This window comes from Malus sylvestris, chromosome 16, assembly GCF_916048215.2.
Source record: "Malus sylvestris chromosome 16, drMalSylv7.2, whole genome shotgun sequence".
Lineage (NCBI taxonomy): Eukaryota > Viridiplantae > Streptophyta > Magnoliopsida > Rosales > Rosaceae > Malus > Malus sylvestris.
In genome coordinates, this window is record NC_062275.1 from 22,262,032 (window position 1) to 22,275,188 (window position 13,157).

The following is a 13,157-nucleotide window of genomic DNA, read 5'->3' on the forward strand; positions in this document are numbered from 1 at the left end:
TTTGATTAAGGACTTGACTACAACTACTTGGTCATTTCTTTTTTGTTCTGACATCACTGGTGTTGGGGATTTATGATAATATAGGGTCTATCTTATTTCTTCCTTGGTGAGGAATAACCCTTGTTCCAAAAACTTTTGGGCCATCACCTTAGTTAGGTGGCCGTTCTTATCAGCTCATAAGCACTGGAGAATCCCAATACTAGGATTATAAAAGCAGGTTTGTCCCATATTGGCAATGGGGAGGAATGGCCATGACTCGGCCTCCACCATCTCCTAAAATCTTGGTCCCATGGCTCATTCCTCATGGTAAACTGCTACTTGTTGATGCAGGGTGGAAGGCACAGAGAGACTCTGATGCATCCAATCTTGGCCTAGTAAAGCTCCATAGGTGGAAGTGTTGTCCACCACGAAGAATGCTAGCATGATTTGCTTGGAGCCCAAGTCAACCTCTAAGGGCAATATCCTATGAGTTTTAGTGATGGCTCCAAAGAAAATGAAAACTGTTAGATTTGTGGGGATAAGATCCTCTTCACTTCTACACACCATTTTCATTTGCTTATATGGTAACACATTGACCACAACTTATTCATCAATTAAAACCCTTTTGAAGGGCACTCTCTCTAGATGAGCAGTTACATAAATAGGCTTAAGATGGTTGGCTAGGGTCAAACTCGGGCGGTTGAAGACTATGATGTCTGAGTACACTTTCTCGGGCTCTTTGTGTGTGAGCTCGAGAAAACTTATTATGCCCGACTCCTCTTTTCCTACTTCTTCAACATTAACATGTGCCATCATAAGTTCTGTTGCCAAGTAATCACCCTCCATTGTGGTAGGTTGATCATGCTTCAGACAAAATATGGCAGATAAAGCAAATGTCATTTTTACATGAAGGTTGCTAGGTTCCGGTAAGTCTTCCTTCTTGCCCCCAATGTGGTTCATGAATTCATCTAACCAGGCCTGTGCTTCTTTTGGCAACATCAACTCAGGCAATCTTTCCTCCCGAGTTATACCAAAGTTTGGCATTTGTTCTGGAACTTTGCAAAGAGTATCAACCAACAAAGGTGAGGGCGTTCTTCTTTCGAGCTAGATAGTTCCAAAACATATTAGTTCCGGGGCTCCATCGTGGTGTTGGTATCATTACCATGTCTTCCTGAGCTCTCCTAAAGATTATGTACTTTCCTGGATGAGAATTTTATGGCACATGATCTCTTTCCCCCTCAATCTTGCTATTTGCCTTTTCTACCTCCTTTTTGCTTCTCCAATGAAGTTGATTTGTTCCCCCATGAGGTACTTTATCAAACTTCACATTTTCAGAGGTTTCCAAGGTAGTGGGGACTTTTAATGAGTTCATGTGGGCTTTGTGTAGCCTTTGAACTCTTTTGATCATAGAGGCTCCCATTTCTTTGACAGACCTCCCATCTTTTCCTACTACGTACCATTTCCTCCCGAGTTGGGCATAATCGTTCTTGTTGAATGAGGATATGTTCTTTGTTCTTCCTTTCATTCTGACATCATTATAACTTGGTTGGGGAGGCCTTACATCCACCCATTTTGGTATTTTAGCTTCTCTGTCTTGCACCTCTTCAGAGGCCTCATAATCTCTTAACGCTTTTAACACTCCTTTCGGTTGAGAGTCCCTTCCCAACCTTTAGAAAACATTTCTGGAGGTCTATTTCTCAACTGCCTACATGATACTTCTGCGGGCTTCTTGTTCCTCATTCTCTCATCTTCTGATCAATTCTTGATCAATAATAGCTCATGATGTTGGTATTTCTAACTCACATTTGCCTTGGCACTTACCACACAACACCAGTCCTTTAACTATAGCTGCTTTGGGTTTCTCGAGCAGCTTGATAGTTCCATTTGTTGGTTTGTCAACTTGCCTCCTTTCTGCTTTCACTTCCCAAGTGGCTTTTCCTTTCCCTTTCTCAGCCCACGTCAAGTTGATCATGTTCATTGGGGCTTCTGGGAAGGGATCAGTGTTAATCATTATATTGGCTTGTGGTTTTTCCAACATCAGTTTTCCCTTCCATATGAGGTCTTGTATTCAATCCCTAAACTGGACACAGTTGGTTATGGAGTGATTGAAGGTATAATGCAGCTCGCAATACTTCTTTCCCCTTAACTCTTTTGGCTTAAGCATCTTTTTGGTGCTGTCGGGCACAATCACTCTTGCCCACACCGACTCTTCATAGATCTTCGAGACCTTGGTTAAATCAAAAGAATAACTCTGGTATTTAGGGGGTTTCATAGGGACAAATCCACGATCATTCATCACCACTTTCTGATACTTGATTGGTTGGACTAACCCCTTCACTATTAAAGGTTTAAAAGGGGTAGTCATCTCTGCCGCACACATGTTCATCCCTTCTCTTCCATGGCCATCATTTTGTTCTGGCTCCGCTCCTTCAAAGTTCACTTGGTGAAATGCAGCTTTATTTTTGTAAAAAGGAGGAGCCTTGGATGAATGCTTCATTTGTTGTTCCTCAAGCAACAGCTTTTCGTACTTTATGGCAGCAATTACTAACTCTTGTAACTTATTGAACTGTACATCATAAAACTTTTTCCTCAAAGGCAGCCTTAAAGCCTTATGAGCAATGGATATGAGTTGGGTATGATTGATAGAGAATTGGCACCTAATTCTTGTCCTTCTAAACCTCATCATGAAGTCTTCTGTAGACTCATGTTCGTATTGCTTCACCTCCACTAGGTCATTGATAGACATTTCAGGCTCCATCCTATAGAGCTGCTCATGGAAAGCCATCTCCATTTGCCCCCAGTTAGCAATAGAATTTTGGGGGGGGGGGGGGGGGGGCAACAAAGAATACCATTGAGATGCTAGGCCAACCAAGGGTGTAATAATTAATTGATAAATTAATATATAATTAATATATAATTAATTTCGAATTTAATTAAATTATTTTTTATGAAAAGACTCATCATTTCTAATGAAGTCTGAGAGCATATGAACATATTTGAGAAACAGATAAAGCAACACACCCTTTGTGTTGAACAGTCGCCTCCCAAAAACATGTATGTTGCAAACAGACATAATACATGCATCTACATATCATTCAAGACACTGAAAATCATCAATCCTTATATACCAAGCATACTGAGAGTACCACAAACAAATTCGCCAGAAGTTTAGTTTTCCGGTGCTGAAATTCTAACTTTCATCGTTGAATCTTGGTGAAGTAGAAACTACAAGCACTAAGTAGGGACGAAACTTCTGTTTCAAGAACATTGCGGTACTCAAGCCTCGATCTTCTGTTTCTCTGTAATATATTTATTCGCATTTATTATTAGTATATATAAGTTTATCATAGATTGTTGACATATATCCAACAAGCACCATTTAACATGAGGTAACAACTTTAGCATCATTACAGAACCTGTCGTTGGCATTGATGTCTGCGATAAAGCCTCATTCTAAGTCGTCTGAGTGCATGAGGAAGATGAACGCCACAAAGGCAATCCTAGATTCCTCCGGTTCTTATCCTTCACTCCCTCGGCTCTCTCCAAGAGATGCAACCATAGAAGTATTAGCTGCTTCACCTCTACATTACAGATTCTCTCTCCGGTACATATGCTTCCATTTTCAATCCGTTTGCTATCTGAAAAAGGGTGATCGTAAAAGTTTGTTCTTTTACTCTTGGGCGTCTAACTCTCTCTCGCGTTTGTAGATAAGTACTGTACCATACATCACTCGATCAACCCTTCTATTTTTCTAACTTCTTCTATAGAAACCTCTCTTCCTCTCCTTCCCAACAACACCTTCTGACATTGGTAAATTATGAAGCCATCCTAAAGGCAGTAAAACAGCAAGGAACTGTGCCATAATCCCTAAAACTAGGCTCGAGTAGTCGCCTGCCGTTATTCCTATCAGAGAAGCCAATCCAACACCTAAAAACCCACTAGCTATTGATGATAAGCTCAAAGCTGATGCTAAGAAAGAAGTCAGTGATCCTCGAGGACATATATTCGCAAATAGTACTGTGAAAGGCAAGATCTTAAACTGGGCAATAGTCTCTGCCAACCTCGAAAAACGAAGGACAAACACCTCATTCAGAATCCCCAGTCTAACATTGATCTGTCTCACTAATACAAGGTCAAGAAGGGAAAAGGCATACACCAGCTGAACAAGACCAACCAACATTCTTATCGGAACTTTTTTCCATTAACGGTCATAAAGTACAGCAGTGGAGGCACCAACTGACCGACCACTCAAGAAATGCCAATTTTTGCAGGATCGAGATGTAGACATTGTGTTTGATAGCAGAAGATATGGAACTTGATAGGATTGGGACCATGGCAATATAAGCTACAATCCAAATAAGAGGACAAACTATACTTTCCTTTTGAATTCCCATCTGCAGCTCAGAAAATTGTTTCCTGATACTTTCAAAGATTGGTTTTCTTATAAGACTGTCATCTGGTAATTGTGGTAAATCAAAAGATTCCTCTCGTATTCTCAACGAAATTGCAAGTTGAGCAGAGAGTAAAACTATAAATACAAGAAACAAGGTTCTAGGCGGCTTTTTCATCAAGATATATCCACCTATTAAGTTGCCAAGGATTCCACCAGTAGCTGCTGCCATGAATGCATAAGGCTGGAGGTCAGTCATATTTTCCTCTTGGCCATACTCTGCAACAAGAGCATCCTGTGCTACTTTTGTAAAGGATGCTCCAAGATTACTCAGAAAAATGCATGCCATCAGGTTAGGAAGAGCTCGAGCTGCAACAGGTATCAGTGTCATTGGCCCCCACGACAGAACTTGTAGAACAACTGACAAGTTTGAACTCCATCAGATTCACTCATGAGAAGTTGTTCCAAGCAATTGGTTCTAACCAAAGCCAAGAGGCTTGACTTTCACATAGAAAATATACACTTTTTTTTTCTTTTTCTGCCTTTCCCAAACCCAAATTTAGTTCATTCTATTTTCTAATCGATGCATTGTTTACCCCGCTAAACAGTGTTGTTAAGCTTAAGCCAGTCTTTCATAGGAATTACAGCATAAAACTAGTAGAATTAATGAAACTCATACAGAAAAATTTATTATAGGAACCAAAAATCTTTTCTTATATTACGAATCTAACTTTTACTTTCGATTGTCAATCAAACGAATATGCAAATGCAGTACACAAATAGAATCTTGTTGGAGTGAAATTTCCTACACGAAGAAATATCTCCACAAATTTGTTGACCGTAATGTTCACGTTCTTCGAATTCCCTTGTGAGAGGCATCCACGAACGGTCTTTCTCCGAAGCTTCGTCTAGGCAGGGTACCTGCAAGAGATACTCTGACGCTCAAGTAAGTCAATTGAATTTATGTTCTCTAGTCTAGGGTTTTGATTGCATACCTTGCTCTTTGACTCCTCTCCATATTTATAGGACTATGAGGCTTGGAGAACAAGTACCACCACATGTCCCTCTCTCCATCTTCCTTAGTAGTCCTTCGTAGTAAAGGTGGTTATCTACCTCCTCCTCCCTTTTCCGAGTAAGGAGTCAGCATGTTTGTTATGGGTTTTCCTTTTTAGTCTGCCTGTCATAGGTTGTCTTACACAACATCATCTTTTTGGATTATTTGTATTGGCCCATGAGTTGAAACTAGATTTTATCCTCCCACAATGCCCCTTTTCCCCTTTTTTACATATGTAAAATAGGGGCAAACTGAGTTTTTCGATCGCATGAGGCCATGAAATTATATTCTCTAAGCCAAGCTAAAACTTTAAGCACATCTTGTTAAGGTCAAATTGTGGAAGCCACTTTTTCTAAAGCCAAATTTACTAAAGATAAATTTACCAAAACCTTCATTCATTTGCCAAACTTACGAATGTTCTACTAGCTTTCTTCATGTAATTTGCGAAAGCACTCTTCGTATACCTTGCGAAAGCCAACTGATACTATTCGCATAATTTGCACATTAAAGCCAACTGACAATGACTCATGAACGACGCTCTTCGCATAACTTGCTGACACTCTTCGCATAACTTACGAATGCCAACTAACATCTTCGCATAATTTATGAATGCCAACATATTCGTATAATTTGCGAAAGTCTACTCTTTGCATAACTTATGAAAGCCAACTGACTCTTCGCCTAATTTACGAACGTCAACTAACATCTTCGCATAATTTACGAACGTGGACTGACATCTTCGCATAGTTTACGAATGTGGACTATATCTTCGCATAGTTTACGAACGTAGACAAGCACCTTTGCATAGTTTACGAAAGTTGATTGAGAAAGTTGTTTGACACTATATATATACACACACCATTTATGGATCCTAATTTTTTGTAGTAATCCTAAAACTAAATGTTCTGTTGGGTTTTCTATGGATTTGGATTCTGACTCTTGGTCGGAGGAAGAACTATTGTGTTCTTCATCATTATTGCCAATGAGTGCTTGTGTTTCGATACTACTGAGATGAGAGCGAATTTCTATATTTTTTATATTTTAAGGACTTAATTTCTTAATTTTATTGACTTCTCTTTGTAAATCTTTGACTGTAATTTCTTTCTTAGCCCTATTAAACCTGTCTAGGATTGTGCTAAGACATATTTTAGGCCTCTTGGGATTGACTAGTACTGGCTTCTTCAGGGGAGACTAACTTCTTAAGTTTCTTTAAATAAAATGACTTTAATTCAGGGTCATCTACTTTGCTGATTAATTCGATAAGATCATCTTCTTCTTCTTGTTTATTGAGGACTGAAATCTTTTTACAACAAGTACGAATGCACCCTATTTTAATGTCGGGGGATGAAAGACTACTTGAGGAATTATTGGAAGAAGACGAATTAGAACTTAAATCATCTTCGGATTAACTATCGTCTGTGTCTCTAAATTCTAAGACCTGGATTAACTAGGTTTTCTCTTCCTCAGAGATTTTCAACTAGTTGATTGTTTTCTTGACTCTACATTTATTTGCATAATGACCGAATTTGCCATACTTATAGCAATTTCCTTTTCATTCTTGGTTTTTGGAGTAGAATTTTCCTAAGGGTTTCCTCTTCCACTTACTGGGCTTAGGTTTCTTGTAAAATTTATTTGTTTCAAAATTATAATTTTTATATTTGGGATGTCTCCTACTTGAGTACTTATTTGGGTAATTGTTGTAGGCTTCTGATTTTTTCTTTTTGTTGGATGGAGCAATAGGAGGTAATCCATATTGTTCACAAAATGTTCCTAATTCATATTTGGCTATTGACTTGTCTTTGTTGACTTGTTTTGTAATTTTCATAGCAATACACATTTTCAATCCTTCTTTCTAGATAATATTAATAATATTTCCGTAAGTAAGGGTATGATATGGTATGATACATTCTTCATTAACTAAAACATTTCTAATTTTATGGGCAAATAGATTTGGTAATCTGTTAATGAATTTTTCTTTCCAAAATGGTTGATTACTATCCTCTCTAAGCATGACTGTAGACATGAAAACATCTTTGTACCATCTAAAATCGCTTAGGGTTGGACATCTTAAGTTACTAAGTTGGTCATGAATTCTGGAGGTGACATTACTAGGTGTCCCTATGAAATGTTCTATAATGGTGAAAAGTAATGTATTGATTGCGTCTGGGACTCCTCGCTTATATGCTCATCAAAGATGGGTGTTCCAACTTCGTCTCTTTTGATTGCATTTTTAATTTCATTTCTGGATTGTTCAGTAAGATGTTTTTCCCACTAGGAATGGAGCATTCCTGTAAATCCAGTGACCAAAAGGTCAACAAGTTGTGTTTGATTGAGGTTATGATTGGTAATATAACTATTAGCAACCATGGAGATGTGTTGTAATTTATTCAAAAGTTCTTGTTTTGATAATCCATCTATGTTCCATTCATAGAGTTTTTCAGCTGAGACTGAGAATTGATTTTGGATGTTTCTTTCTTCAAATTGAATATCCGAAGGTGTTGGCCTTGGATACCAATTTTTGGTAAGAGTTGTTGGATTGACTCGTTTGTTCGTGATTCGTTTTAGTTCAAGATTTTGAAAAGCTTATTCTACTTTTATGATGGAATTTGTTTCATTCTCGTATTCTGAATCCCATATTGTAGAAGTTGTTCCTAGTTGAGATTCATCTGGATGTTGTAAAACATTGACTGTTTTTTCTTGTTTTAATTCTTGTAACATTTGATCTATTTTTTGACTTGTGGAAATTATTTTTAAAGCTATTGTGCTAGAGGAAGATTTTGGGAAGTTGACTAAGGGTTTTTCCCTAATTGTTGGTTTTGGTTGAGAAAGTCTATCTATTTTGGTTTCCATTTTGTCTAATTGTTTTCCTATGGTGTGTAGACTTTGGTTTGTAAAATTGTTTTGTTCAATGACTGGCTTGACTCCTGCATCTTCTTTGAGAAGTTGAAAAAGAGTGGCTGGTACTTGTGTGTTTGCAATTGTAATTAAAATTGTTTCTTGTGGAGGGTGACTAGAAGAGACTATGGTTTTGTCTTCTTGAACCCAATTTTCTTTGGTGATGACTTTTATCTTCTTTTCAGACTTGTATTATTTTTCAATGAAATCGAAGAAAAATACTTCAAACCTATGCTTTTTCATGAAATTAGTCCATTTATTGTAAATGTCCAATTTTTGTTCTTTTGTATATTTATTTCGAAAAAATATTTCTTCTGGGAATATTTTTTGTTGCTTAAATGTCAACATTGAGTTTCTTCCGTCAAATTTTGAATGGTTTAATCAGTATGAGTAATTGGTGGTTAATTTGACTTGCTTCGAAGTCGGATTTTGTTGGAGAGGTTTGTTCTCCTTGGTTCTGAGTGTTAGGCTAGTATCGTGGGTGAGTTACCTGAGAGGTTGTTTCTAATTATTTTAATTTTATGTTGATCGAATCATTAATTAATTCTTGTTGGGTGACTGCTGAGCTAGTTTCTACTGCTTTTAATTTTCTACTGACTAAGGAATTTATTAAATCTTGATCTCGACCCACCATATCAGCTGATGTGGATCCATGTTGCAAAATTTAAACTAACCAAAATTAGTCCAACTTAGTTCCAAATTTTATGCTTGCAAGTGTATGAATCGTTAGATAGTATAGAAAGCAAGCACTTAAAATCGTCCCTCATAAAATGATTTAATTCTTATCAACTAACTTAAATCTAATTGCATGAAGTAAAATTAGAAAAGATTGATGAAAGATGGATTCGAGAATTGAAATTAATAATAAAAACAAATGAAAATAAGAAAGTTTGATCACGATACAAAAAGTGGCAGCCAAGAAAAACAAGTTGTAATTCAATCAAGTAAAACACTAGTGCGTCCGACTCACCATAACCAATCCTACTTATTTCCTGCAACGAATTATTAACAAGTACTCAATCTCATTAATAGTCAAATTTTCCTAATTCATGTAATATCTATGGCATCTAGACTATTACGTATATCCTAACTTGCAACCATCCATGGCATTTGAAATAGTTTAACATCATAAAACTCATTACGATAAGTGGAAATTTATATAAAGACTACACAAATCCTAGAGTATGGCATCTACTACTAGGTAATTTATGGTATCTATTTGCAAGAAGCTATCACTCAAGTTGAAAACATGGCATTTGCACAACTTGCATCACATTTACTAAGTAAAAGTCAAGATGGTAGCTAATCACCAAGACTAAAACCAAGCATATAAACACATCAAACAATACTCAATGAAATTGAAAACTTGAAAATAATTCAATTCAGAATTTAAGCATTCATAGTCATGGCTACATCGTAGCCCTAACTAAGGAAAATTAGTTCCGAAACATAGATGAAATTGTAATTGTATTCATAATAAAAACGAGAAGAAAATTGAGTTTAGAAAACCCTATAAACTCCTCTGCTCTGCCGCAACCTTTCTTCTTGCCAATCCCATCTTCCGTGTGTCTCTGCTACTTCTATAGAAAATAATTGATCAGTTTCTATCCTTCTTTTCCCCTTTTATGTTTCCTTAACTGACGAAAGATTAACCCCAATTGATTTCTGACAGTAAAAGAGAGGAAACAGTAGAAATCCTCAATTATGTGATGGCCACTCTTTGGTACATTAAAGCACCCAAATGAATTCTGAATCTGTTAGCATCAAACTTGTGCCTTTGATCTCCCTACTGTTGTTTGCCCCTTGATTTCGATAACTCAGTTAATCCATTTTAAACATCAATAGCCAAATCTCTCTTTAATGCCTTCACGCCAAAACCCATAATATAAGAGAACACAGCACAAGAAAATCAAACAAATTAGGAGCAAGGAAATATGGGAATAACATTCCTCTACTTTCCTTTTTTGTTCTCCCCCAACTGTGCAACTCGAATTTCACCTTCCAGGTCGTCTTTGCCACTTTTCAAAAATTGCCTAGATTCCAAAAGTTAAGATAATCAACCCAATGCTCTAGATTCATCTTCTCACAGAGATCCACCGATTGAAAATTTGGTGGATGAAGTACTATCTCTGGTGGTGTGTGGAATTGAACACTATCATTTTCTTTTCTTTTTCTTGAAATGGAATTGGTCGGCTACCCTTGCAGAATGCCAAGAGGTGAATGCAGCCTTCCCTTCTTTAGGAACAGAAAACAATAAAAGCTCTTTCCCATGGAATTGGTAAGAAGCCACGTGCAAGTGAATGGTCTAGTTGACAAGTCAACGCTCCTTTTAGACTTGTAAAACAATATGATCCCTACAGAAAAGTTCAACCAAATAAGCTACTGTCTAATTTCTAAGGGAAAGATTTGCATAAGATTTGGATGAGCCAAAAATGTAATTAAAATTTTAACTTAATCGACTTACTAAACAAAACCAAATTTTGACTTAAAAAAAAATAAAATATGACAAACACACTTCAACTCAATCCACTTACTAAACAAAACCAAATTCTAGCTACTTTACTTGAATTGAACTTAAAAGGATTGAATTCATATTTTTCTCAAAACCATGTAATTTCATTTGTTTAGAACAAACATGACACAAGAAAATGTAGCTTTCGGAGTGTTTATACCATACTTAGGGCCTTCGTATTGAGATCTCGTATAAATACTCGGGGGATTTAAATGTAATTATGTAATAAAGGAAGGGGCAAATATGTAAGAAGTGAGGAGCCTTTATTCTATAAAAAGACCACTCACCCTCACAATTAGGGAATGCCTCACTCTCACCCTCAGAGGCAAACTCTTAGGCCTTAAGCTCCCTCATCCTCTCAAAGCTCTCACTTTCATATTTAGAGCTCTCTCTCCCTCAGAAATACAATCAGTGTGGACATAGCCCAAATCTTGGGGTGAACCATGATACATCTTATGTTATTTACATTTCTGTAGATTCACGGTCGGATTTACGTTGTTCCAAGACCTCCGGTTTTGTGCATCAACACGGAGTAAAATAATTAGTAAAATATGCGCTCATCAATCCAGAAAAGGAATTCCTACTTGGTTCTAAAGATTTGTGTGACCGAGCTAACTCGTGTAAGTGGACATTAGATTTTTTGGCTGGACAGTCAAAGTTGAGTTTAACTATTCTGTCAAAATATTGTTCTATGTTGTCTAGGTTGACTAAACTATTTTGGATACTAACTGGTTTGCTTTCATTGATCAAGCACCAATCTGAAGGTAGACTGATATCTGACCACCTAATGGTTCTGGGTATTTTAATGTTGGCATTTTCTTGATTGGTTTGTATCAAGAGTATGTAGTCTCGAGGATAAATAAGGTTTGGAAGTTCATGTTTGTTCTTGTGACTTTGTAGTAAACTCTGAAAATTAAAGCTAATGGTTGGACTCCTTCAAAGACTTGGTACCCTGAAGTTTTTATGTTTAATGTGAGTGCTTTCAGCATGTGGGGGTCTGAAAGACTTATTGTGAGATATGGGAAGCAATCAAAATGAATTGGTCCATTGTAAAGACTTGACTCAATCATTCCAAGAATACTATCACTGAAGTCAGTGAATCTTGCATCTCGGAGACATAACAAAATAAAGGTATTGAGGCTTCTTCTTGTTAAGGGCTTGACTGCTATTTGGACTTAACCTATGTGAATGTAATTGTAACCATCTTTTCTATAAGTTCTGATTTGTTCTGGTGTGAATAATTGACAAGTTTCATGTTCTTTACTAAGAGCATAAGCTTTTTCAACTGTTTTGACGTGGTGTTCACTTCTAAAAGAGGATACTAACCATTTCTTTTTGTAAATGTTTTTACTAGAAACCTTGGGGATATTCCAATCTCCAAAGTCGACATTGTCATCCGTTTGAAATTCTAACTTTTGTTCTTCATTTACTATGTCTGGAATTCTACTTAAATTGGTTCTGAAGCTAGAGTTGGCAGTTGAATTGGATCTAAATAATCTACTCGTGTTGTTCAAAATGCAGTTTTTCAATATGCAGAAAATCTTACTGGCTATTACCTACCTCGTGTATTTTCTAAACTCCCTCTCCACTCATGCCAATCCTATGGACTTATTGTTTGGAAGACGCCTTACTGTTTGGGTTGAGAGTAAACAATCATACTTAAAAGGTTACCAAATAAGATAAGCTATAAATGAAAACTGAATAATGAACAAATGTAGTGATTAAAAATTGATAACTTAATTACCAGTTACCACTCACTTGGCTCTGATACCAAATGAGGCGAAACTAATGATAATAATAATGATGAGGACAATTATACCAAGGGCAATGATGATTAGGGTTGAATGAACTGTTAAATGAATTGTTAATTGAATTATGTGGAACTTGATGTGGAGGATAACCAAGATTAAAAATGCAATGAAACCAACTGTTATAAACAAATAGAAAGAATTGAACAAATGATTGATCGGTGTTTACCTTGAACTTGAGGTATTTGATGAATTGACTGTGAATAAAAATTTTATGCCATTCAAAATCAGTTGTTATGAAAATATTCTTCATAATGAAAATAATGAATTTAAAGTAATGATGCAAATATAATTTAAAAATAAGTTTTATTGCAAAACTTGCACCGGAACTTACAATTGATTTACTGACGATTGAGTCAGCCAATAAGAAAATGACTGATGAAAAGGATATTGGTGCACGCATGCATCCTTGACATTCTAAAATGAAAAGTGTTTACAATTTTTTATTTCTTTGGGTACAGTGTGAACTCAAAGAAACTTTTGATTAAGAAATTGTGGAAATTCCAAACTTGAAACCTT

The 13,157-nt window shown here is 36.5% G+C and overlaps 1 pseudogene; it reads right to left on the reverse strand.

Moving 5' to 3' along the window:
- Positions 1–3,649: 3,649 nt before the first annotated feature.
- The window catches only part of LOC126608928 (probable folate-biopterin transporter 8, chloroplastic), a 32,522-nt pseudogene continuing 23,014 nt past the window's right edge, over positions 3,650–13,157 (reverse strand).